The 22,245-nt window shown below is 45.7% G+C and overlaps 1 long non-coding RNA gene across 1 annotated transcript in view; it reads right to left on the bottom strand.

Annotated features, from left to right (window-relative positions):
* The window catches only part of LOC138061404 (uncharacterized), a 125,241-nt gene that overhangs the window by 67,509 nt on the left and 35,487 nt on the right, over nucleotides 1-22,245 (bottom strand). Inside the window, exon 2 of the long non-coding RNA XR_011135124.1 lies at nucleotides 18,001-18,276. This is a non-coding gene — a long non-coding RNA (uncharacterized lncRNA). The remainder of the gene's footprint in view (nucleotides 1-18,000; nucleotides 18,277-22,245) is intronic.

Below are 22,245 nucleotides of genomic sequence, written 5' to 3'. Positions count from 1 at the left end.
AGGGGGGAGATAAAATGTATCCCAACTGCATGTCATCTGGGGGAGAACGAAAACCGACTAGAGGGACACGGCACTAAAAATAATGATTTTTCAGCCAGCAGCCAGACAGCCGTCTAATCCCACATGAATAGAGACATCACTTGAATAGCACCCGTCAAAGTGACTGCTGATGCCGATTCCAGCTGGACAGGTCTCATACAGCCCAATAAACATACCTCAGTCCTATGCTTCATTTAAACTTTTTTTTTTTTAAACACTTTGTCTTCTTTCCTCCACCTTTATTGTCTGTACTGTAACCTAAATCTTTTAAAAAGTGACACAAAGAAAAATTAAATGAAATCCATGTGTTATTCACCCTGGTATTTCAAAGGACTGCACTGGCATTTGGTCACAAACATGTTAGCAGCTGGGCTAGGGAGCTATTCCCTTATTAATGTTTCACAGCTTTCATAGTGGAACAGAGACTTTTCACAGGCGGAGACTGCTGATAATGTCCTTTTTATCATCAGAAGTGTTTAGTCAACATTTCTGTTTATTAAACACTTCTGAATATCAAGATACCAATTCCTTCACCTCCTCCAGTGATGGGACATGGGAGGCAATGTTACAGACACAACTTGCGAGATTCATGTAACTTCTCTTAGGGCAAGACTCCAAACAGATTTGGTTGAGATCGTCTTTGACCTACAGATTTATTTTATTTTTATAAACCTTAAAATAGCAAGAAACCTTAGAAGATGAAAAGAATGAAAACTCAGAAATAGCAAGCAGGATCCCTTTGATGGCTTACATTAACTTTAGGCATCTTGGGATCAACCAGAGAAAAACTAGTACAAAATTAAACATTAATTCTTTGTTGATTGAATCCATATATAAGTCCAATATGTCGCTGAGCATAAGACGTTTAGAAAGGAAAGACAACAACATATTTTCCTTAACCACCTCGCTGAGTACATTGCAATTTCAGTAAAGCTGGATTAAATACTTGTGGACCTCCAAGCTGGATTTGAAGAGCTCAAGGAAGGAGTAATCTGCCATTGTCCCAGACACTTTGCTTTGATGGCTAGCCACTATTAAAATAAGACATCACGCTATTTTTTAAAAATGTTCTCTCCTCTGCTTCCAACTATGCCCTTCTGGATGGACAGGCGAAGTCACTTTTTAAAAATCTCTGCAAGAACTTCTTTACTTCCTGAGAAGACATTAAATCAAATGAATACAAGCCAATTCCTGCCTTGTACTAGGAGCTACCAGCTGGAGCTCTCTGCCTTCCTCCTAGTTCTCCTCTCCTCGCACGATCCATTGGACCTTCATGAACGAAAGGCTACTTAATGGGTCCAGCCCAGCAACAAGTTACAGGTATAAACAGCCCTGGGGTCCTGCCCTGGCAATGGCTCTACGAACAAGCCAATGTGCTGCGTACTCGTGCTGGGGCAAGACTGCAAGGGCTGCCACAAGCACCTTGCAGCTGGACTTGCGCTCTGCATGTTTCTCAGTGTGCGCCAGGCCTAGCCAGCTGGCCGTGCTTGTAAGGGGAGCTCCTCGTTTCAAGACTTTCTTCACCCAGGCCTAATGTCCTGTCAAGCAGCTGATCTGCTTTGTTCCGTGTTTTAGCAATGATTGCAACACGAGCGTGCAATTCAGCATCCCAAACAGAGCATGGCAGGGCTGAATCCCTTAAAGACAAGCTCGGTCCTCCTGCTCTCTCATAATTGTTTTATAGCCTCGAAACAGAGGGGTCCTGCTAGCCAACCACAGCAGGACATCAGCGATGCTTGATTTCCTGATTTACATGATCTTCTTCTTGCCTTTCAGTATTGTTAAATTATGTCTATAAAAAGTGCAATCCAAACACCATCTATTTCACTTTATGCTGGCAAGAACCCTAGAAGGGCAGCCCAAGGGATTAGCAGATTCTCAGAAGTGCCATCACTGCCTCTTTGGGTCTTTGTTCTCTCTCTCAAGCTGGTTGCTGAATACTCTATTATAATTCAGTACTCCTCCCATATTTGGACTTTTGTTGCTGTGTTAATTCTGGAATTACAAATCAGCTGTGAGAAGGAAAGTTAGGGGTAAGGATTCACACCTGGCATTCTTTGCATTTTTGACACTTGGGCAATCTTTGACCTACTCCCAAAGGGCAGGAAATGAAGATGATCCAGACTAAAATACCCCACAATGAAAGCATTCAAAAAGCAAACCCAAATGTGGCTCAGAATTGCTAAACAGCCTGATTTTTATAGAGGACTGAATTGAAATTCTGATTCCCTGGAGCATCCCAAAGCTGGATCTATGGCACAGTTCTCCAGTTTAAGCACATCTCTACTGAAATACAGAAAACATCTTTGCTCTTTAATAGTTCAAATGAACTCTACACTAAGTGACCCAGAATTAATACTTGAGGTAGTTTCAGCAGTGCCAGATGTTTAACATTTATAAAAGTTAGTACAAAACAACTCAGTCCAGCAAGCTCATACCAAATGCTCAGAAGCAAAACGTCCCAAAATTTTTTCAAATACGTCAAAGTCAGAAATCCTTGATGAGGTCTTTGTCTGGAGAGAGATTTTTGTTTTAAAGTTGGCTTTATGTTGTTGGGTTTTTTTTTTCAAGCCTGAACAACAGTGCAGATCTGATGAGAATTAAGACAGTAAAGGAGCCTACAAAATCCTTTGGCTACACAGCAACAGAGAGGGGGTCTCCAGAGAAGGAAATTTCATCTGGCTGCTCTGCTGACAGGAGAAGGCTCAGCGTGATAAAAGAGATCCTGCCACTTGCTCTGAGAAACCCAAGCAAAGCTCTGCACTGATACATCTCCGCTGACACCTGCTCCAGCTGGTCCTTCGCAGCTTGACAGGGCTGCAGGCTGCTGGCTGAAGCGGAGGTGGGCCAGGTCCTGAGAACAACCGTAACCTCTCACGTGTCTGGGCTGGCTTTTTGCTGTTGCAAAAGCTGAAAATGAAAAAGCTCAAATATTTGGGCAGCCGGCTTCTCATACTGCCAAAAGCAGCATATGCCCTCTGATACCTTTTCTAGTGCATTATCCAAGCCAGTTTTTGCTTTCCCTGATTATTTGCAGTCTCACTTATGTTCCGTTATTGAACATCTCCTGCTATTCAGATTAAATTTTCCTGCTTGAGAATTCACCCCAGGGTTCCTCCTCCGTGTCATGCTGCATAACCTAGTCTCCTCTAATGTTTCCTTACTACTGTAAGTTCATTTCTTAGTATAGTGTTGCTAGGCACTGGTTGTTGTTGTTCTTTTTTTGTATTTTCTCTTATAAATCAGTCCTTCCAACCTCCTACTCCTTGTATGAACTTTTATCCACATAGGAGAACATCGCATTGCTTATTCCTCTCTAGTCCTCTGGGAACTCTGCCCAAATCTTCACCTTGAAAAAATTAACTGTCACTGGCTGTCGTGCGTAGCTAGACACGAGCCTTGGAGGGTGTGGGAGACCTGATGCAACGTTCCAGGTGTGCAACACATCCTCCTCAATTTACATGAAACATTCACTTCCAAATGTCGACTGTCCACAAATGGCTGATACTCTACACGCCAAGGATACATGTGCCATGGCATGATGATGGCAGCTAACATTTCTGTTAGTAAGCCTTACAGAAGCGCTTTGTAGCTCTCTGGCTCCAGGCTTCTCCACAACTATTTATTATTGTTTGAGGCTACGATATATCTGTGTTCCTACTTGGGAAGAGAACATTTTAATGGTCTGAACCTTATTGGAGGGCTAATTTTTCAATCACACATACTGGCACTGCTTTTCTTTCTGGACTGTAGGAGTGTTTAGTCTATTTAGCCTTTGTAATTCATGAAACAATAAATAAACAGGCACCAACTGTGTTGTTCTTTCCTCCCCTTATAAATACATCATCCTGATATGTGTTATCTGCTGCAAACACCAGCCAATTTGCTCTTTCCTTTTGAGATAAGATGAAGCATCATTTTCAGGGAAGACGAATACCGAGTCAGACGACGTTACCTGGAGTCGGGTTGCAAGTGCCTACCTGCCTCACCCCTCTAGCCCACCTCCCTCTGCGGGCCTGGTTGACCTTTCTACTCAACTATTGCCAAGGCCTTCAAAGAAAGCTGTGAGGTGAGGCTGAACACAATATTTCAACTCTTAGAAGGTACAAGCCACAGCGGTGGCTCCTTTGCCCTCTCTGCCCAAAGGAGGAGCGTGTGTGGCTAGGAAGCCGACGCGTGGGCACGGTTTCATCCCCTTGCAGTGGTGTGCTATTCCCCACTTCACAACTCCGATCTCATTAGGTGGTGCTAACAGAACAATAGCCACTGCTGTCTTCGTTTCTCTCCCCCTACAGTCCATCCTGTAATCACTGAACATTAGTTTCCTCTAGTAAAAAAGAAGCAAGAACAGAAATCAGGAAGGATTACACACCAGTTAAAACCTAATTTAAAAACCCACTCTGATGCTATTTCCAAAAGGCTTTGCCAGATGGAAGACTTTCAACTAAGAGAAAAACTTGGAAAACTCTCATCATATATTTTGGCTGAATGACTGTAGGTTCCATCCCACCAATACAAGCAGCAGCGAGATACAGTTCACAAATTATTCTGCTGCTGCCATCAGGCATGAGTTACCAGCTTGTAATTTCATACAGATTACGCCACAGCCCTGGGCAAGATCAGCCTGTCCTCTGCTCTCTCCATCTCTGAAGCTTTTCTTTGCTTCTCTGTCTCCTCAAAGCTTTATAGTTGTCCAAGCTCTCTTCTCATTTCCTCGCCCTGCAGCAGACCTTGCCTTTTGCTTCAGATCGCTCTAACAACACATAAGACTTTTTCTTGAACGTCCCACGCATTGAGCTATAGTAAGACAATATCATTACTAGTGGCATAGATGAGCGCTAACGCCTGCCCTGTTTTTAAGGAAGTGTAGCCAAAAGCAAAGCCAGGCACGCTCTAATCCAGAGCTCCACGTTGCATGCAGCAGCATAAGGCCTGGGATCTAAACCCCCAGGCTGGACCTCCATGAACTCTGGTAGAGTGCCTACAATACCACCTCCGTCCCAGGTAAGCAGCTTCTGTGTTTCCCTTTACCTCTGCTGTGAGCTGTGTCACTTCTTGTGACCGCAAGATGGATTCTCACCTACTCTGCAAAGTGAATCAAAAAAGCTAGCAAACGTTTTAATATTTTAATAAGGTTTGCCCAAATCTCATCCCTCTACATTTTGAGTATTTGGTGACTTGCCACCTGATAAAGAGCTAGCTCTGGATGTAGGAATCTGGGCTACTGTTCTGCTCCGGCCTGCTTTCACAGGCAAATAGAGTTCATCCAGATGTTCACTAACTGATCAATGGCTTGGCTTTAAGGCAACTAAGACCTTCTTCAGTGTCTATTGCCTACCCCTGTAGGATTTGCCTCTGCATTTCCCCTTTCTGCCTGCCGCAGCCTCTCAGCTATCTATATTGCATTCATTTAGAGACCCATTTTTCTGCAGGCAGCCTGGGCTGCTCTGGATCTCTTCCAGGGATACAGCTTCCCCCAGAACAAGCGGCCACACTCCTATTGAATTCAGCAGGCCAAGGTTTCACGTGGCCACTCTCCATTTTGGAGGCTACAGCTTTCTCTGCCCTGTGGTGTCACACTGTTATGCGTACATACATGTCTGCAAGGAAGGAATTTGCTCTTTAGTGACTTTGGCAGAGTCCCAAATCCTGGCCCAGTGCATAGCATGATAAATAGGCTGTGCATTGAGAGAGTCTGTGGAGCCCATGGAAGGAGAAATGAATCCTCTCCCCCCAGACAGTGCAACAGCTGCTGGGCTTATCCTTCAGCCACCGCTGCTGAGGGTCCAGCCTTGCAGAAACCCCCACCTGCATCCTGTGCCTGCTGTCCCTCCCCGCAGGGAGGTGTTGCACAACCCCGCAGGAGCAGAGAGCCGTAACCAAAACCAGCAGTCCCATCACCTCGTTCCCCCCAGATTCCTCGCTGCTCTGCAGTGCGACGTATGAACTAAAAGCGGTGTGCAGGTTGGTACATCTTCCCTATCAGAGCCACCCCCGCGGCTCTGCCAAGCAGAGGCCCTGTCACCAGCTACAGGCTCAGTGAACTTTCTTGCTGTCCCTCGTCATTGCTTTTGGGCAAGCTACAAGCCCCGGAGGCATGTGGGGCACAGCCCATGCACCCTCTCACTTAGGTGGCGCAGAGCACTCCTCCTCCAAATTTCCTTCCTGAAGGAGAGAGGGAGCCAGAGTCAGGTGAGATTTCAGGGTCTGGCTCACCAGATTCCAGCAAAGTGGCCACCCTTGTAACCCAAAACAGCCGCTGTGTTTATAGTAAACATAAATGATAACTGGGTGGCCTTTGAAGCCACCGTGTCATCCATTGCTGGTAATTATGGACAAGTGGATACAGCGCTGATGTTGCAGAGCGCTCTTTTAATGTTCAGACATAATTATGGCCATTATCGAATTTCTGGCCCCTCAGCAAAAAGGAAGGGGGACAAGGTCAACCCTCCGATACCACAGGCAGGAACAGAAAAGGAGGGATTTCTTCCCCGAGTAACTCACACTGGATAAAATTCCTTCGTACCACCTGGTGCAGCGAATGGAGACGCCTTTGCGCCGAGGGAGGCAGGTGATGATGGAAGGCCCCTTGGGCACACCAGCCAAATGGATTCAACACCGGGGCCTCCCACAGAGCTGTCCTGGCCCCTGTCCCTTGGGTCTGAGAGACAGGGTAGTTCAAACGCCAAATACACGTCCGGGAATGTCACTTCTTGAGTGAGGGGAGAGAGTAGTGGCAGCATTACTAATTGCAAGGAGGGATCATTCGTGTGTGTCAGGAAACCTTACCCCCCACAACGCCACCCCCATCCCAACCAGTGCTGAATGTTTTGGGAAGGATCCTGTCCTCACCCAGACGCTCCAGCTTTAAGGCAGAGGGAAATGCCTAGTTTGCAAAGGGTTATTTCAAACAACACAGCTGATGAGAAGGTAACTCCACAAAGGCCTTTACTGTGGGAACCTGAAATGGCCCATAGTGAGAATTATCCAACAAAATCCACCCAAATGTTTCAGTGAGGAAATCTGGAGGGATGGGGGATTAATTTTACTATAAGAAATCAACCTTTTCAAAGCTGGTGACATAATGCTAGAGTCCATGTGCCGTGTTAGGCCCCTAAATAAAAGCCATATGATTATAGAGCATCTGAAAACCCTCCAGAGGCCGACAAGCACTGTGAACGCCCAGCCTTATTCAAACTCCTGCCAGAGCTATTCCGTTAATTGTCTCGCTCTGTGTGCTGGCAGGAAGACATCACCCACTGCCTGCGCTTCAGTTAGGTGGAAAGCACCATCCACAGACATCCAGGCCTCCCAAAGGCCTTCTGTGCTGTGCTTTAGGAGGAAAAAAAAAAAAAGACTGAAGATTGGGTCCCAGATGATCAGGACTAATAGCACCGCACACCTGCCCTGCATGGACACAGTCGCACTGGCGTCCAAACGGCGCTGCAGTGGCCACAAGACCGTGCAATGCAACGCAAAATTACAGAGTGGATTGCCACCATCTCCTCGCAGGCAGGAGGCCCTGGTCCTGGTGCAGACCCATGCTCCGAGCAGTGTGCGTTGCTTCATTTGAGGGGCAGCAGCGTGAGAGGGCCAGAGGGATGAGGTGGCTGAGTCCTCGGAGCTGGTCCCCCCGGGTCAGGGCTGGGGCACGCGGCTGGAGCAGCATGGGGAATGTGCTTGCAGCTCACTCTGTGGATAAACAGAGGGCTGAAACCTCTGAGGCTGTTAATCTGTCACCTTTCTCCAACACTAGATTAATTTTTTAAGTGTTTTTGAAAGAAAAATAAATACAAAAAGAAAACAGAAGACATGATAAATGGGTCCCCTTCTGTTCCCTTCGTCTTTGGGCAATACCACCCGTGTGTCTGCCAGGGACATGCCAGCCCTGAGGTCCATTTAGAGTGATACAAGCTCCAAAACTTTGTGCGTCCCAGATTTACTCTCCTCTCCCTGTAGCTACAGGGGTTGGGATGCAGTGGCTCTGCTGGGGTTTGAAATTCTAGATCGCATGAACAGCGTTGCTGGAAGTAGAAAGCATCATCTAATACCGCTCCAAGCTGTTCTGAGAAGATGCTGAATTCCCATTGTGTTACCTTGATTTTCCTACTAAGGAGTTGACAGAAAGTGCCACATCATGCTCTGAATCTATCCTGCACAAAGCTTGCAGCTGTTAAAACAGCAAAATGTTTCCCAGAGGGTGCAAGTATCTGATGCAGAGCAGCGTGAGAGGCGGCCTGCGGCACTGGCAGTGTGTTGGCTGGGGACTCTGGAGAGCAGGAGTCCAGCCCTGCCCTGACCTGCAGCATGACCTTGCCCACGTCACTTCACTTCTCTGTGCCTTTGCTCCCCTTCTTCTGTCCAGGATAAGCCCAAAGAGCTCAGAAACTTCTGGCAGCATTGCTAATAGCCTAGAGACTAGGGCAAGAACATGAGAGGCCCAGATTCCTGTTCCTGCTCTGCCGCAGACTTCCTGCGGGACCTTTCACTTGGCCTCTCAATGCCTCATTTCCTGATCTGTAAAATGGGACTAAGAGCACTTGCCTGCATCACATAAGAGTTTTGGAGTAAACACATTAGGTGTGATGGAGAGGAGGCAGCACTCATGCCCAGGACAGAGGGATTCTCCTTTCACTGATACCAAAGATATTTATTGAATCCATTCCCATCCAAGCAGCCTGTGATCCATTTGCAGGTATTTCCCAAACAGGAAAAACAAAAGCTAACTAAATTAAATTAACAATGATCCACTTACAGTCTCTTCAGGACAGATTTTCTAAAGAGAGCAACATGGCCATCACCCTACAAACAGGGACTCTGCATGAGACACGAAGCCTACCAACATTTGTCATTTTATCCCTAAGAATCGCTGTTTCAACCCCAGGGAAGACCTTCTCCAGGGACCCAGTGCCGCTGCATCTGGGTGTGTTGGCCTCTTAGACAAGAGGCATTAGGAAATGTATTCCTATAGGGAATCCTTCCAGATTTTCTCTTTCTACCTCTCTTCCTAGACAGCACAGGGCAAGGACAGAACATCTCCAGAGCCTGCTGAAGGCAACCAACTCCTAGTGACACCAGTAGTCTTTGGAGCACAGGACTTCTCAGTTGAATTTTCTATTCGCTTACAGTAAAATGGCAAAATGGAGCCAGAGCTGCCTTTAGATAGGCTATAGCAAGAGACAAACACTACTTCACACCCTGCAAAGGGCATTTCCTTATGTGCACCATCTTTCCAACTAGAGGAGCCAAATGTGCAGCTGGGGTTTGAGCTACTTACTGCTGAAGATTCACCAGCAGAGCTGGTTCAGTAGGAAACATGCAAACACGTGCTGGAGCATCAGGTCCCCTTGAAAGAGCAAAGGCTGCCGCCCGTGCGGTGCTCCTCTGTACACAGCTGTACTCAGCTCTTGCCCAATATTTACCTTCCTGAAGAGAGCAGCGACCAGCAACCCAAGAGCACCTGGCACCTTTACAAAGCTCACGTAGAGCTCCTTCCTCTTCATTTTGTTATGAAAGGAGAAGGGGGGCAGCTAATCATGTTCTCTTTCTCTAGCTGTATCACAGAGGTAATCAAACAATTGTTGAAAGTTGGGAAGGGAGGTACTCGGGTTGGGCGGGGGTTCTGGGGGGGGAACACGACCGTGTGTATTAACCTAAGAGATAAGCCTTGGCCAGCCGCAGTTCAGCCTGTCTCGCAGGCAGGGATGATGGGCGTGCAGGGTTTGTTCTTAGCAGTTCACCTGCTGCTGGCTTTCAGCACTTTTATTCAGTTATTTTGTTTATCTTGGAGGCTATTGTCATCACCTCTGTGCCGCTGGGGCAGGCTTCAGGTGCAAAGCGGTCCACAGGCACTGGAGGTACAGCCACGGCGATCATCAACAGCCACGCGGGCAGGGGCTTGCCGCTCCCTGCTGTTTGTGAAAATTGCTTCCTCTGCTGATAGTGATAAAACCAGGCAAACAAACACCGCTCAGGCTATTGAGCTTGTCTTTCTCCTCGGGACTTGAATTGCGGGGAGCATTCAAAGCAGCATAAATAGACCTAATTTCCAGTAATGAAGCTGGAGTAGACATGAACAGGTCTGAGTACCTCTCGATGACAGCTCCTGTTATGGGATTATTGGATCAATGGAGGTGCTAAACACAGGCATTGTTTTCAAGCGCAAGTTGTAAAGAGACTGTTTCCATCTTCTGAGCTCCCATTTTCAGATGCAAAAAATCCTACCCAATTGGATCAAATACTTTTTCATATGATTTTTGGACTACTGTCCCACTTATATCCACAATACAGAGCTCACAGGCTCCTCAGCTGACTGCAAAGAGAAAGGAAGGAACCTACAAGACCCTCAGTTTCACAAATTTACTGCAAAATTGGGGGCGGGGGGGGGGGGGGGGGGAAGAACTTGACAGGACCTGTGGATGTGCCAGATTTCTACAGGAGGGCCTGGGAAGGAGAAAGCAAAACAGGCAAGGGACTTCCTGCCACTCTCTTGCATGTGCTTAAGGCTTTGACTAAAATACAGACTGGAGATTCAAACTCAGAAAGGCTCTGAATAAGGACAATCCTTTCCATCTTTTGGCAATGGTACACTTGTTTTATTGCACTCCCTATTTTTATCAGGGTAAATATCACTGCAGAGCCAAAAATGTAGATGGAAGTCCAGAAGACACCAGCAATACTTGGTAGGTAAAGATGAGCCAAGGGGGCAGAAAAAACAAGTAACCTGAACTCTGTCACCTCTTAGCAGATAAGGGCTTGATTTTGCAACCTTGGTATCATTTAACTCTTGAAAATGTGTGAATTCCTACATTAAACTGCATCTGAAGCTTGGCAGGCACCAGGGCAATGACCAATACTATTACATGACATTGTCATCTGGGATGGCCGGGATCCCAGGTGGTTTCTACAAACTATACAGAGACATAGAAACCCTTCCATAAACTCCTCATACCTAACTACTTTTAAGATTGAGCCTTTCCTCTTCACTACTGCCTCTTCAGAGCAGTTCCCAAGCCTGACTATGCCTAAAATTACAAACCTCCTTCTAATTTCCAGTCCAGATGTACACATGGCCAGTTTATATCCATCTATGCTTGTGTTAAAATCATCCTTTCGCAAGAATATAGCATCTGCCTGCCTGGTATCTACTCCTACTGTACTGGCACAGCCCAGCCACAGTCCCTTCTTCGCATTTAATCCCGCTAGACTAAATATGCCAAATTTTGCTTCTAAAACACATGCTACATTTTCCTGATCATCTTTGTAGGCCTCCTCTGGTATAAATCTACCTCTTCTGAATGTTGACAACCAATATCGAACATAACACCAGAGACAGGATTTCCTAGGTCTCGTCGATGGCATTGAGGCTTCCCTAGGAAGCCTGTTGCTGGGAGTTGCTTCCCTGATTCACCCAGGAGACAGAGTCAGCCTTCTCACAGTGGCACCGCACTGGCAGTTTTCACATCACAAGTGACTCAAACTGCCCGCTCCCAGCTTCATGACCACTGCAGCAACTCTGTGTCTAATAGAGACCGACAGCCATTTAGGATTAGCCCCTTCATTTGCACACACAGCAGTGCATGCTGTCCGGGTCTGCTTCACTGCACATGGTGCTCAGTCCTTCAGGTACCTCCACCAGGTCTTCCACCTGCAGGACACCTGCAATTTTAGTTCTTCCTATCAGCAGTCACTCCAGCTAAGTGGTTTCTGAACACTACCAGAGCAAAGACCATCAGGAATTTATCACAGCTAACCCAACTTGGATTAATTTGCACTGATTATAAATGACCCCATGTCTTCTAATACAGCATCAGTGCTGTACAGCACTTCTCCGATACCCTTTGGACTAAAAAGTATTCTTTCATTAGAGAGGTTCTAAGTTTCCATCATAAATGGTAAATAACAAGAATAAAGCAAAGCAGGCTGAGGAAAGGCTGCCTGGGCATAAGCAATGCAGCCCTCAGTCTCCACTGTGGCCACCAGAGCCTCCCTGGGGAGCGCAGCTGCACTGCAGGGTAGCATCCTGCAAGAATAACAGATAAACATGCACACTTTGCAAGCCACTGGGCAGTATATTTCTTCTGATGAGAACCATCCATTATCCTTCCATCCTCCTCTCTGTGTCACATTAGCGAGAGGTTTTACAAAGCAAGACAGAGGACAGGTTTATTTACTCCAACTGCACTGCACAGCACTCAGGTTCATTCATGTTGGTTATGAGTGACCTTAGGTCTTCCATTATGGGCTAATGTCTGCAGCCCTCTGACCTCCGGAAGTGCTTAAGGAAGAGCTGCAGTAAATCAGAGCAGCACTTAGCTGTGGAGGAAGAAAGTCCCTCCTTATCAATCTGCCAGCAGGAGAGGAAGGATCCTGGCTGGGCTGCTGAAGAGTAATGTGCTCTCAGCTGCTGGGAAAGTTCTGTAGACAGAAGTGGCCTTTGTACTTGCACTTTGCCTACCAAGGAGCAGTTACTCTGAAGCAGGAGGGTGGAAAGTCTGGCTGTTTCTCTCTTTCAGCCCAGGCAGGAGAAATCACAACCACTTACTTCAAAAGGTGGGCCCAGCCTGCACAAGCTGACTTGCATTGTCGACTAGCATGAGCATGGGTTATATCAAATACAACACAACTGGTACCAGCACATGTTCCTCTGCTTCAAATCACAGCAAATTTCACTAGTGCCAGCCATACTGCATCAGCCTCAAGAGAGCTGCAGGAGCTGCTGGAAGTGCAGCATGGATGAGGAGGTCCAAGGGCTTGTTTAGGCTGCTGTTACTAGCAGTTTTCAGGACACCATCTGAGGGCCAGTCCTTGCAGTGGTGAGAATGGCCAATGTCATGACCATCCTAGGTAGAAAGTCCCTTTGGCAACTTATGAAAGCTGCAAGTTAGCATTGAAGAGCCAGGCTGGCAGCTGACAGCTGATGCTGGAGATGTCTATACAGACCACATTCAGCACAGACGGACTGAAGGATATCTGGTTTCACACATCTACTATACGATAAAGTGAATGCTGCATTTCAGGAACCTGCATTAACGTCTACAATAAACCTTACCCTCCAGCTTCCTACCAGAGGATACACTCCATCCTAGCTGGTCTTTGAGCAAATTTGTCATCACAAAGGCAACCTGAGGAGGCTGATAAACACCCTATATGCCAGAGCACGTAGGGACTACAGGAGGAAGCAATAGGGTAACCACAAAATACCACACTTGCAAGTCGTCTTAACCCCAAGCAGTTCCCCCACGAGGGTGGGAACAAAATTTGCCACATCCTCTGCGTCAACACGTGGAGTCCCAAGAGAAGGCATGGAGCAGGACGAGCGTGTTATGGAGCAGAGCGCCAGACTGTGGTCAGCAGGGGATTTCAGAACTGGTAACAAGCAGCTCTTGGGGAGGGCCAAGGAGCATGGGGATGGGGCCAGGTACTTCCAGCTGCCCGGATAGGCAAAGAAGGGGAGGAGGAAGATGCGCTAATGAGAATTCAATATGCAGAACTCACTCTTTAGAGTGAGGGCAAGAGGACCCCAAAGGACAGAAGTACTAAGGTAGAGAATATCCTTTCCTTCCCCATTTATTTCCGATACAGGTGTAGTCTTCGCCTCCTCTTCCCCAGACTAGTGCAGTTAGGTCACAAGCGCTCCCTTTCCCAGAGGGCTGAAGATAATCCTACACCTCATGTAGCAACAAAAGATGCTACGAAGTCTTTCAGCAACACACAAGCAAGCAAACACTTTCTGCTGTGTTAGAAGCAAATGAAAAAGCAGCTGATCAGTCTGCTCTGCTCATCGGCTCTGAAGAAGGCTTGAAAATCCAACACCCCAACTACATCCTTCACCCTGCGAGCAAGGACAGCATCCAGCATAAAAGGAAGAAAAGGGAATACAGGGATATTTAAAAATATTCAAATGCATAATATGGCTAGAAAGTATTCTGCTTTATCAAATACACGTATACAAAGATCACTTTGTATGCGTTTTTCACTTCTGCCTGTCTCCAAAACAAACACCACACGCGTACTCTCCCATAACCGTTTCTGGGCTCCTTTCATACTTTCCTGTCTAGCAATATCATGGATTCACTACAGACAGGACTTACTCGATCAGCTGATCCAATTCATTGCCAAACTAGCATTACACCGTATTGTACGAGGACTAATTCTCTGGGGGAAGAAAGGGTGTAACATCCGGCAAAAGGAGAGGCTCTGTCCTTCAAGACCTAGGCATTACTACTGAAAAGAACGGTTTCTTCCGACAGAGTTTAAGCCCAAGCCCCACAAGAGCCAAGACCAACGGTGAACAATCACCTCCTGACAGCAACTCGCTGGGTCCCCCAGCGAGGCTTTCTGTGGCTTTAGTGCTTTTAGGGGTCTGCATTCTTTTGGGAAAGGAAGTTTACAAGGAGTTTTTTGGTCCAGCTACAGTTAGAGATAGGCCCAGACCAAAGCCTCATATGTACAGAATCCCAGCTCTTGGAAACATCCACAGATGTATTTAAACATCTCAGTTTAGGCTCAGTTTTTCACTACACGAGTATCAGGATTTTTTATTTTTATTTTTATTTTTAAATGTGCAAGTTCAAAGCTGAGCCAACCACACAAAGACCAAGACCCCCAAAACAGCAGCACACGCCTCTATGTGCAACGCAGAGAACATTTTTTTAAAAGAATCAGCAATGCCTGTCGTGAGACTGGGACCCTGGATTCCCAAGTCAGGCTGAACCAAGCAAACGTGACACCCCATTTCTCAGCACCTCTCTTTCAGGGACGCTGTTTAGCTGCTTGTTTGCTCCTTGCTGTGTTTCAGAAGCACCGGGCCGTGAGAGCCAGCCCTGCCAATTCTGTCACTTCTCACTTGACGAGCCGTCCCTCGTCCACAGGCTGATAACGACTTTGAAACTCACTTGGCGTTGCAGTTTCCTTCCTGCTTCTCTCAACAGCTACACAGACGATGTCAGCGCGTACAGATCAGCAGCGCAGCGTGAGCAGATAAGCACCAAGCGTGCAAGGACCTGTGTCCACAGAGCTGCTCCCAATAAGAAGAGACTTGCATACATTTAAAAATACATATAATAAATAACAGCTAGCGGAATCACAGGAGGCAGGACTTAGTGTCCTGTTCTTTTGGGGTACGGCTCCCCAACATCACTGGGACCAACGCTTAGAAAAGACACAGGCAGATCTTGCAAAACAGCAAGCTAAGCCAGCAAGGTCTGAGTTTTCCAAAAGGGAAAAAACAGAGCTGCCGCTCAGTGCCATCACAGTCACCTGGGGTTTCATCTTCGCTGTGGCTGAGGGAAGGAGCAGGACCCCTGAGCATACACACACGGTGCGACAATCACACTCCAGACCAGTTCCCTACCGCGTCTACTACCAAGGCGGTGTTCGACCATAGCTTATGTCAGTCCTCATAAATCTATTATAGGAGAGATCACAGCAAAATATCGTGCTTGTAAGAGGTTTCTTGTCTTTCCATTTCTTATCTTCAACAGCAGAAAAGTGGATCAAAGGTTTCTCTAACAAAAACTAAAAACCAGAAGAAAGCAAAAAAAATGAAATCCATACTATTTTTGTACATTTAATGCCATTTTTGTGTTATGATGGCTCAAAACCCTGATGCTCTCCATTAAGACACTATCTGAAACAAAACAAAACTTGCAGCAAGCCTGTACCTAAAGCGAAGAGTCGCTACGGCAGTCAGTGCCCAGCACGCCACCCGCGGCAGAAGGGACATCCTCGCCTCTGATGGCTTCATCCTGTTCCTGCAGCACTGCTGGAGGAGCATCACTTTAAAAATCAGGATCACGCAGCGACCAGACCTACGGCACAAGTGGTTTGGGAGAGGGACATGGGGGGCCACGCGGGAGGCCCACCTTGTGCCGCTGCCAGGGGCCGTGTAACATCACGCCTCTGCGCCAACTCCCAGGCGAGGGCGAATGGCCGAAAAACAGTTCCGCAGGGTCCCTATCGGACACGGCGTGCAAAGAGACCTGCCATGGGACTCCTCCTGCTCTGCCTTGCTTCTACTCACGAGCGTCGCTTAAATCCCACTGAAAGCGTCGTTTAAAAAGCAAACAACAAAAAAAAAAACGTTTTCTTTCATGAGCAAAATGTGGACAGTCACAGAGGCACTGAAAACAGTAGCAGCTTTTCAGCTTGCGCTAGAATTTTAAAGGTCTCTAGGAGTAAATGCAATATTCAATGTGCAAAGTAGTTTTCTGTATACGTGAACCAGTTGAATTTGAGAGCTTTGAAAACCTGATCGCACCAGTCCTGCTGCTATGAAGCCACCCGGGCTTTGCCCCCTCCCATAATATATTACTTAAAACCCATTTGCTGACTGTTTTTACAATTACTGTCAAGTGAGAAAACTCCCAAATTCACACCTCCAAGTATTTTTTGCTGCAGAGACTCTTACTGCAATTAGTCTCATTTGTAATGGAAAACAGATGAAAATAGAAATTAAATCAAAACCTTGCCACATATCTAAGGTGTTTTCATGCCATGCATCCCAAGAAGGTTTCCCCAAAACAGCAAAGTTAAATTAAAAACTCAAATATTTCAACCAGATCCAACAAATGCAGATTAAGCTTAAATCTAAAAAGGAAGCAAAAAGATTTTTCCTTTCTCCTCACCTGCCAAGTCCTCAAAGTTCAGGGCTCTGTGTTTCTCTTTCAACACTTAGCAGCAGAAACACCTAGGGTTGAGTGGAGAGATTTCCTCTTCACACTGGCATTATTCATTATTTGTGAAGTGTCGACAAATGTCTTCAGCACTACACAGCGCACACAAACAGAGTCCCTGCCCCAACGAATTTACAGTCTAAGGCCATTGCCTTTCTTCTGCTTTGGTATAGCACCACAGATTTCAGCAGGGCACCAGATGAGACCAATCCAGCTTCCACCAGCAGTTTTTTCCACTGGTTTTAATAGGAGCTGGACCAGCTACAGTCAGATTAAGTTATAGGATTAGCTATTGCAGGAGAAAGCTGAGTCGTGGCATGCCTAGCAAACTGCAAAGGAACTGATTCGCAACTTTTTTTTTTTTTTAATTCAAAGTATATTTCAGTCTTTTCACATGTAATACATTCTGAGAACTTAAAGAGTTCCCTTTCACTATATCTTTCAACCACAGCAGTGTTACAGATCAACCAGCAGCAAGTAATTTCTGAACCAAGGCAGACTGGCAGCTACAGTAACAGCTCCAGCTGGTGGAAGTTGCTGAAAGTTTTGTTTTGTTTTCTGGAATTTCGTGCTAAGCTTTCTGCCAGGACATTTCACACATTGAGGGTGTCTATTTTCTCTGATGCTTTGAGGGCCCCCAGCGTTCCTGCAAATAGCTTAAGGAATTTGCTTCACATTCAAATTACTGCAATTTCTGCATATCCCAGATTCTGCAGTCAATAACTATCCCTGCTTTCCCCAGCTGTACCTCGTGGAAGAGTGAGCACAGGCACACAGTCCTGGGCATTTCCATACACAAAAGCCTCGCGCACCTACCAACACACAGAAGGTCATACGAGGATAGCAGTGACTGGAGATGCTGCCCTTCTAGTTCATGCTGTAGATGGGGCATGGGTGTTTGCCCTTGTTCCTGTGTAAGCCAGGCTTGATTTTAAGGCTTGATTTTAAACCTGATAATACTTAAGTATTGCTGTTCAAGCAGCACTTGGATCTTCAAGTGAAAGTTTCGAATAAGAGCAGAATAGACGTTACTGTTACGGCTGGGCAAAGAAGTATCTTAAAACTACAGCGTGTCCCAGTTATGACCAATTTATACCAGATCCAGCCCCAGCATCGGCTCATGCAAATGCCGCAGGACAACTTACAGCACACTGACCTCACCACTCCATAAATCAGGCTATGTTCAGACAAAGGCTACATAAAACGATGAGAACTCTCCAGTTCACAGAGCAGCCTCAGAATCACATGCCCCCTCTGTCCCCACACAAAGCCCTCTCCAGCCTACCTGATGTTGTCTTCTGGTATAGAGGGACCAGGGAGCACTTTCCCACTCATTGCATTTTGGTGGGCTGCTCTGTCTTTCAGACAGTACATGGCCATTACTTGTCCACCTAGGCAAGGTGCTGGGTCCTCCTCTTCTGTCCTCCAGCTTAGAAAAGCTTCCTGCAGTTATCCCTGGTTACAAGTAGTATCTTCCAGAAATGTCCTTCTCCCTCCAAAAGGGATTGTCAAAGCAGTCCCATTCTGTCCCTCAACCACTTGGCACAACCACTCAGTCAACCTGGAAAGGAAGAACATCAAAATCACATGACTTGTGAGCAACCACAGCCATCCTGTTTACCATAAAATGTGAAAGTACACCACAAAAGTTTGCTATGACAGTTTTCATGTTCATCCCAAGGAAATTGTTCCATTATCCTTTTTATCGACAAATGGCTAAAATAATATGATTTTTTCCCTATTTCATTAATATTCTTAATTCAAAGCAAACTTTGGCCTAAATGGCTTTCATTAGGAAGTATCCAGTCTATTTCCCTGGAAACACTGTAAATAGGACAGCTACTTGTCCTACAGAGTATCAAAACGTTTACTTAATTTCCTGAACAAAATTTCTAGTACTTGTTAAAGTTTTGGCTTGTTCTTAATTTCTTTGTTTGGAAAAGCAGAAGGGTCAGTTGTCTTCCCTCCTATAGCATCACCCCACTGCTTCCAAAGGATTTACTCCATGCAGAGATAAGGGGACTAGACACAGTTCTCAACCGTGCTCATTGTATAATTCAAGATAATCTCTTTTCATCCTGACACTTTCTTTTTGCTGCAGAACCACTCTGGGATACAAGCTGACTCCCAGATTGATTATTTGGGCAAGAGAGAGTTTTGGGGCCAGGTCTTGCAGGTAGGACTGAAGTGTTCCACGGTATCTTAGCTTTAGATTATCATGAAAATGGGAACAACTGTGAAGGTCATATCCAAACTTAGTTTCCGATGCTTTTAAGGTTTTGGATGCTCAGAGTCAGAGTGTGATTCCAAGTTCTACATAAAAGTTGCTTTAGGCCTGAAGGAAATAAGGACTCCTGGGAAACCATGGACTAGCTGATTTCTTTTATAAACCCTAAAAAATCTTTGGGGAAAGAGACTTACACAGTCTATATTTTCACCATCTAGAAATAACCTCCTCTCACTCCCTGCCTCCCTTTTACTGTCTCCTCCTACCTCCCACTCACCCATTCCCCATAAAGGTCGTTTCCAGACACAATTGGTTTGAAACCTCAGATTATTCTGTTAAAATTGCTGACTTCAGACTTGGGACCCCAAGCCAGATTGGGACAATCCCCTCAGGTCCTTTCTCCAGCTAATTTATAGCTATTTTTGTTGAGACAAGGAGTTATGGTCTGTAAAAGGCTTGCTGTCGGTCTCTCATAAAACCCCAGCACCCTGTCAGAGAAGGCTAGAGCCTGGGAAGAAAGTTTCAGCAGAGATCAGCTGGTTTCCAGATGGGTGGCCTTCCATGCACTGTCCAATCCCATGGGTCTAATAAACCAGCCCCGATTTCGCACTTTAAAAAAACAAAGATACAAACCCTCCTCTGCTCTCAGTTAGGGCTTTATAAACACGCTCCCAGTCTCTGTGTCAAATTTATTAAGGAGAAATTCATTCTGCCGTCTCCACTTTTCACTCTCTTTGCATGCTTGCGGCAGCTCCTTTTGCTCCAGTTTCTCACTTTTAGATGGGGTGGGGAGAGCTGATCATGATTTACATCCTTCTGGTTTGTTTTCCCATCAGAAATAAAGAGGGGGCAAAGGAGGCAGAAAGCTGAGGGATTGGCCTCTAAGGTATAAAAACCACCCACATGAGGCAATGTTTGTCCTCAGTCTGGCATAAATTCTCTTCTTGTCCTGTCCTCTCCACCCTAACAACCAAAAGAGCGCATGATTAAAGACACAAAAGGTTGGTCAACTCTGGGTGCCCAAAACCAGCATATTTCTGGCTAATGAACGAGGATGCCACCTCTGAAACAGCCTTGCCATAGAACCAAAGTGCTACTGTTCAGAGGACCTGGCTCTGTCTCAGTGCAGAAAGCAAACATACGCTGCACTTACAGACCTTGACTTCAGTCTAACCAAAGTAACAAACTTTTAAGGATAGAAATCTCTATCAGCCTGTAGACAACTATTTAATCAGGTACTATGTCTATCTGTTTATATTAATTCTGCTATGCATAATTTTCCCTATATTTAGCCCCAAATCCCCCTTTACTTTCAGCTCATTACTCTTAGTGACATCCCCGACTTCAGTAGTGCCAGCATTTCACACCTGGCATTACTCTGAAGGGAACTGGAGATAGCTCGTGCGGCCCCTGTGCCTGGAAAATCTCAGAGCCAATATTCAGCTTTTGGACTTTCCTTATAAAGCTCCAAATTGGGAGTCAATTTTTTTTTTTGTTCTCTAAATTCGGTCTGCAACAGTTGCTATTTCTAAATAAGAAGCATTAGGACTGGTCTCTTTACTGTCCAGTCAAGATGATGAGCCAGATTACAACATGCTCAGAGACATTCAAGAGGCTGCAAAAACAGAAAACATAATTGTAAGGGGAGACTGATCACCTGCACAGAGAGTGCGTAAGCGTCACATGCAGTCACGAGGCAGAAACTAAATTTTTGAACATTGTAGACATCTGCTAACTAAAATGCAGTTATGGGTGATCCCAGAATTTGAGCATTTATACTTGGTCTTTGTACTGAAAGAATTAACGGAAACTATGCTAAGGAGCAGACTTAGTAGATGCATGGATAAATACATGCTAATGAAATCACAGACTCAGATAGCTCTCTGAAGGATTCACTGACTGCATGGATAAGGATGATCTAGCTCATACTATGTAGGCGGATTTTTTTTTATTATTATTATTTTTTAAAAGTTCAACAAGATCCTTCACTAAAGAGTCCTTATTTGTCTTGGTGTGAGAAAGAACATCCTGTTGTAGATTAGTAACTGGTTAAAAGAAAGGAAACAGTCATTTTTCACAGGAGGCTACAGTTACCAAGACTGTTCCAGAGACCTGTACTGGCATCTCTTCGGTGCAACTCATTCATAACGACGCAGGAAAGGGTGATTAGGAAAGTGACATTTGCAGTCAATCTCCAAATCGTTCACGATTATCAAATCTAAAATTGAGGGTGACGAAGTGTAGAGAGATCTCAACAAACTGCGCAGCAGAGCATGGAAGCGCCAGACTGAGTGACAGTGCAACAACTACCGTGTAATGCACGGGCGGAGAAACCCAGCCTCCATAAACCCTTTGACAGGTCCAGATTAGGTATTACCACTGACAAAAGAGAGGCAGAAATCTTGGTAGATAGTTCTCTAAAAACATCAGCTCAATACTTGCTCTTGGCCAAAAAACTAACTATGATGCTAGAAACTGTTAGGAAGTGGACAAAGAATAGTGAAACCCTGATGCCCATAGCTCAGCCCTGACCACTGGCCACTGTGCTGCTCATTCCCTCTAAAAGCATAGAGCAGCTCTGGAAAACATATAACAGCAATAAGGATGAACAGAAAATAGCTTCCATGTAAGGCAAGACTAAAGAGATCAGGGCTTTTCAGGTGGAAAGGGAACAGGTAAGGGGGTGTACGTTAGAGGCATGTAAAGAACTGGCAAACACAATTTGCCAATAATCCCAGCAAAGCTAGGGCCACCATCCTTAAGCTTAAATTAAGCCTGTGCTTAAACATGCGGCTCAGGCAAGGCTCAGGCTCTGCCTGCTATTTTGTCAACCCCCCCCCCCACCCCGCCCCTGCTTACACACCTCCATCTTTTGTATTTTTCTCACCTCAGAAAAATGATGACATAGGAGTCATCTTTCACACCCTGGTTCTTGTGCCGTGACACAATGCAGTAATGGCTCAGGGACTAACACTGCCAGTGAATGCTCCCACCTATGTAAATACGTTTCTTTGAAAAATAATCCATGCAAACACACAGATGCCAATATTCTGAAAGTACCTTTATGGTGCAAAGTGATTGTTAGCCTAAACGCTCTGAAAATATCCTTTCAGATGCCAAAGCCATATGCAGAAATAGAATGAAAATAGTAGGGGAAATGTTTTTTTTCTATATAATACACTTTATGCCAAGGCATTTTTACAGACCAGAGGCACATTTTTGTGAACAATCCCAGACGTAATGTTCTCCCTTGGGAATAGATCTGCAGATCTGGATGCATTATGCTAGAGGTAATTGTTTGCA

Source organism: Struthio camelus, chromosome 17 (genome assembly GCF_040807025.1).
Source record: "Struthio camelus isolate bStrCam1 chromosome 17, bStrCam1.hap1, whole genome shotgun sequence".
In the NCBI taxonomy this organism is placed as follows: Eukaryota; Metazoa; Chordata; class Aves; order Struthioniformes; family Struthionidae; genus Struthio; species Struthio camelus.
Note: the sequence above shows the minus strand (reverse complement) of the source record. Positions and strands in the feature narration are given on the sequence as shown.